Source organism: Cydia splendana, chromosome 24 (genome assembly GCF_910591565.1).
Source record: "Cydia splendana chromosome 24, ilCydSple1.2, whole genome shotgun sequence".
In the NCBI taxonomy this organism is placed as follows: Eukaryota; Metazoa; Arthropoda; class Insecta; order Lepidoptera; family Tortricidae; genus Cydia; species Cydia splendana.
In genome coordinates this window covers 6,130,633-6,136,770 of record NC_085983.1, presented here as the reverse complement: position 1 = coordinate 6,136,770, position 6,138 = coordinate 6,130,633, and positions in this window count along the sequence as shown.

Below are 6,138 nucleotides of genomic sequence, written 5' to 3'. Positions count from 1 at the left end.
AGTAATCTAAGATTATATTATCGAATTATGAATTAAATAGATTAAAATATCAAAGTATTGATATTTTAATCTTGGAATGCATTTAGGTGTTAAGATGGCCATATAAAATTATAATTATGTCTATTAGTTATTGCTATTATCATAGGGCACTTTTATACTTTTTGTGGTGGTTCACTATGACATTATCTTTGGCCATACCAAAGATATATATAAGTAACTCCGTAGGTATACGATAAATACAGTCTAAAAAAACGTGTCTCCGAAAATCAAGAAAACTTTTATGCTCGAAAAGATAGCGCCATACCTTTGTCTTACACTCGAGTAGATGGCGACACCGTTTGAAGTTTAACAATCTTTACACATATCAGTGGAAGAATGGTAATGTGAAATTTAATACAGTTAATGTTTTTGACAGTTACCTGTTCCTTATTTATTTCAAAGAAACTATCTATGTGTAACATATTGAATATAAAATAACTTATTAAAATAAACTAAAACTACAAACAAATTAAAATTAATACTAAAATAAAAGAAACTTACCTATAAAACAAAAACCTAATTATAAAAAGAATACCCCCTCTAGCAGGTCCGCCTGTGGCATGGTACCCATTACGCTGGCGGCGTTTCCTCGCTGAACCGCCAGGGCGATTCGTTGCGAGAAATACGCGCCAGCTCTGGGGTCCCCTGTGGCGTCAATCAGCCGCCCCGACAGGGCCCTCACAAAGGCCTGCATGTCGGCTGACCAAGGGCCCAGTGTCTCTACCGCGAGCGCCGCAAACTCGTAGTCCTTAAGTAAGGACGAATATTTGCGGCGCTTGAGAACCTGGGCCTGGTCAGCCGCGCCGCCGGCCTGGGTGCGGGTCGCCTGGATATGGGACTGTGCGAAGGTATCTACGCACGTTGCGTCCCACACCAGGGCCCTACCTAGTTTCCACGGCACCAATGTGGCCCCGTCGGGGCGCTTGCCATCGTCTCTCGCCATGCCCGCGGGTTCGAGAATCGCAGGCACAGAGGCGGTGGCAAGCGACCGACGGACCAAATCATTGATGGTACCGTGGCGAAATAGGCGGCCGGCGCTTTTGGGGCATGTAAGGCCATGTCGGCCCAGTTAATTAAAATAATTTGATTGTAAGCTTAATGTGTCAAACACATTTTGTTATTATAGTTGGCCAAACCAAATTTGTCAGTAATCAATTAAGATATTATTTAGAAGGCATAAAATGCAAACGTTGGAAAGTGGACGACCGTGCGAGAATGTAGTCGCCATTTTCATCTCTGAATGTGACATAAAAGGAAACATTTTTACACAATTTGATATTATATAATATGAATATCTAGAGAGGAAAATGGGGACTAGGTTTGTATGAAGAAGCGGTCGTCCACATCCTCTTAAAGATTTTATAATAATTAATAAGTACTTTATAAGTACAGCAAATGAATATTTTGTAATTTTGTAATATCTTATCTTTCTACCTATTATCTTACCTTTAAACGAGCAATTCTTGTACAGGTAAATACCTATATATACAGGGTGACCTTAGCCATTGGACAAACCCTGAAATCCCACGTAGGGTTACTTCTCAGAAATGTTCTAACGGTAACATTTTTTAAATTAGAACAAAAGATAAAAAAATAAACTATCAAGCAAAAGTTATTTCCAATAATCGACAGCAAAAAGAAACATACTGTATTAATCATTGGCAGTGCTTTTGACAATTTGTTTGAAAATGTGCGGCAATGATGACATTTGTCAAAAGTCAGAATCTTATTAATGTCATAAATAAAAAATATAATCAAAACGGTCGAAGAAGGTTTCATACTATTTATTACCTCAGGAGCTACTAACACATACAGGTTGCACCTAAGTAAAAAAAATCGTAATTTGTTAATTTGTTCGTAACCGCTACACCGATTGTTATGATACTTTGTATACTGGTTCTAAATAGGTACCCTAATGCATATGTACATTTCGGTTTCGTCCAATGGCTAGGGACACATTGTATATTTATTTATATATTTCGGTGATCTCGGAAACTCGTTAGGATTTGGATGAAATTTGCTATATGGGGGTTTTCGGGGGCGAAAAATCGCACTAGCACAATTTTGAGTTTTTGTATGTTTTCCGAGCAAAGTTCGGTCTCCCAGATATTAATAAATAAATTTGAGTCTCATTATGTAATTTTATGAAAACTAGATATCTGGGCCAGAATTAGATATGGGTAACTACCCGGATAAATACCCGAGAGCGGGTATTTACCCGGTATATACCCGATATTTACCTACCCGCGGGTAAATACGCGGGTATTTTCGTTTTTCTTCTAAATTTTATGTGTTTAATGGTACGTGAGTATAAATAAGATTAATTTAAGTATTTTTTTATAATGTTACATAAAATGTATGTTCAAACTAATTACGAAAAGGTTGCTATGAGGTGAAGTTCGATTTTAACATATCAGTCCAATTATGAAAATCGTGTAAAATCCTGGCTTCCGGAAATGTTTTAAAACGCTTTTAATATACATTAGAAATATGAAAATAAACACTACTTATGAATGTTAATAAAAAAAAATGCAGTATCACAACTTGGGAAGCTCATAAATCAAATACAGTTAGTTTTAGGACAAAACTGTATATAACCTTTTTTGTAGAAAATTCTATCTACTTTAGTTTGTACATACAACACTTTTCGATATTAATGACAGATTCCAAGAAATATGAAAAATTCACTTTTACCCCCCTCCCCCCAACCACACCCTCCGCCGACCGAAGTTCGAATGTGTATTATCAACGCATAAGTACGACAATTTACTCAAATAAAAATAAAAATACTCTTATGATGGCCTTTTTTTAATATTTATCAAAATTGTACTAAAAATTCCTTAGTTACAACTGCAGGTTTCACTAAACCATTTCATTTTAAATGATACAGAATAATTACAACCATTAACTCGGTTACTATCTCCCCTTTAACACAAATCGACATGTTCAACAAGAAATGAATCTACCCGTCCATTTGGGTAGATACGGGTAAATACCGGGTAGATGGGTATTTACCTGGGTGGGTAAATTGCCGCGACCCATCTCTAGCCAGAATAGAAGTTAGGTATTATCAAACTACACAACGGGACTAATCGCGTATTTAAGTTTTAAGATTTACATCCCACGTTTCGAGGACGGCGTTGTCCCCGTGGCCTCGGAGAAGACTGGCTCAAGTTGACATCAACATCTTCTAGCCGCGCGAGTTTATAGAACTACCCGCACTTGGTCTTGTTTATCAGTTTGAACGTTTTGCGCACTAGGGATGTTACTCTATCGACACACAACACTAGAGTTAGACCGTAAAAAGTCTGCAGCGATTTTGATAGCCCACGCAGTGCAAGTGTCATTTTAAACGTCAAACTTCTATGAAATTATGACGTATAAATAACACTTACACTGCGTGGGCTATCAAATCCGCTGCAGACTTATTGATGCGACAATAACGATATTCGATTTATCGACTGTCGATATTCGTTTCCAAAACGCAACACGTTCAAACTGATAAACAAGACCAAGTGCGGGTAGTTCGAAAAACTCGCGCGGCTAGAAGATGTTGATGTCAACTTGAGCCAGTCTTCTCCGAGACCACGGGGACAACGCCGTCCTCGAAACGTCGGAGGTAAATCTTAAAACTTAAATACGCGATTAAGTCCCGTTGTGTGGTTTGATAATGTTTAATAATCGTGAAAGTTTAAATCAGAAGTTAGGTAGGTACAGTCAGGATGGCCTCAGACGGCCTAGCCGAGATGCCAATCGTTTGTGCCGTAGCGAACGAAACGGTAATGTCTCTCTATGTCACTCTTCCATATAAACAGTGGTAACACACTATCGCACCGCACCGCGACCTTGTTGCGTCGCATCCATAAGTGAGAGCGAGAAAGAGATATCTGTTTCTCGCTCTCACTTATGAGTGCGACGCACCAAGGTCGCGCGGTGCGATAGTGTGTTAAAGCCTTAAGTACGACAGAGAGACAGCGTTTCGTTCGCAACTTCCTATAAATTGGATATTTATTTGTGACGTTCCACGAAAAAAGGTACCTTATGGCGGCTGGCGCTTACGTCACAGCGCCGCAATAATATTGGAGCGGCGTTAATAATAGCATAAGCGCCAACCGCCATAAGGTACCTTTACGCATAGGACGTCACATTTATTCAAAATTAATGTATGTAATTAGATGAAGTTTCTGTTCTTTTATATGTTGTGTATTTTATAAATAAATGTTTCAATTAAAAATGGTTTTTGAAATTCAAGTTAGGTACCTCTATTACCAGATCAAATTGCAGCAGCTATGACGCTGCGGCCGTTGCGACAGCTTTTGCTAGGCGAAGTCAGGTAAAGCCTGACCAGTAATATATGATCACGCGCCATGTTGCGGAATTTCACTGGAACTAATTTGTTCATACCACAGTTTCTGTGGTTATACTAAACTGAACTGTCACCATAACATGAGAATAACAGCGCCCTCTTGACAATGATCATAATTATATATTACTGCCGGCGTATTATGGATGGCTTTATCTATCTTTATCCACGTCATAAAATAACTGTCACTTTTTAACACCGTGGGATAGAAAGTGACGGACACCGTTTTATCACGCTGTCACGTAGACAAGAACGACCATCATATCCGCACTGGTCAGGCTTTACTAGAGGTAGGTAGGTAGGTGTATGTATTTTCAATGTAACTACAACTTTAACGGGCTTTGGTTCATATTTTATGGTTTATCATCACGAATGACACAATATTATAAGGTACATTTGGTACTATGCTCATAACTTCGCTGGCCCAATATTACAGGGTTCTATAAAGAACGGCGAAATGTATTTGCGCATTTAGATGCTTAGTTTAAACACAATCGTGGTCAAGGGAGCTCGTGTAGTGATTGTGACGAAACAGGAAGTTTCATTCAACACACAAGTTTAATTGTCAAGTTCATGCAAGAGCAATGTGTTTTTAATATTTAAAACCTAAGGTAGCTTGTGTTTTGTTATAAACTAAATATTCCTTGGACAGATCCAAGATCGGCAGTTACTTTCTTTTTACACTCTTCAAATGTAATATCGATTATATTTTTCGCGTGGTCAGGCTCACACGTATGTTCGGTTTCACTTGTCGCGGTCAATATTTAAGGTTACAGAGCACTGCACTCACTTTTATTATGACAACGCCAAAGAGTGCTGCCGGTAGGGTTACCAGACGTCAGGACATGTCAGGAATTTTGGCATGCGTTAACGGATTGTATGAAAAATTCCAATGCGCTTACCGCGTAAAACAATATCCTCCCGAGCAAAGAATATAATACTCACTAGGAGAAGAACGGTAACTCCATACAAAAAAACGTCCCCAACCGTTTATACGTTTATACTAGTGGCGCCGTCATTGTGTACCAATGGAACTAAAGTTGACAACCGGTTTAGCCTGGCGGGTATTGGTAGGTAGTAATTCTGTTGATAAACATATTTGTTATCTTCATATCACGAAATATATGCAAGATGCAAATATTACCCCTTGTTTGTGGTATTATCAATTGATTTAAATAAAAGGCATGTTTATGTTTATAACATTATATATATTATTTATTAAAAAATGTTTTACATATAAAAATATACACTGAAAACTGGCAACTGGCAACTTAATAAAAAAATAGACATTAATAAAGCGCATTCACAAAGTTTTCAGTACCTTTTATACAAATAACATTAGGCATGCCTACCTATTACACTTTACACACAGATACACTACACTTTACATACGGCATTTTACACAGATTTCCAACTTGTATTCATACATTTCTTCACGGTTAATTAATACGCTTTCCAGATGCGTTATGACTCGGTTCCTTCTGAACCCACTAAAGTTGTAAATTTGACTCTGGCTGCTTCAACAGCCGTTGCTCCGCATTTAGCACATTTTCTATGTGCATTGCTGTAATCCATGTAGGTACAGACTTACAGTCTTAAGTGGTACGTAGCGGTACACGTTGTATGTATTATTTAAAGAGTTAATAAATAAAATTTTCGTTATGAACTTTAACCACAGCAGTTGGACAGAGTCATTGACAAATATATTTTTTATTATGGTGGGTAGACGTACCTAC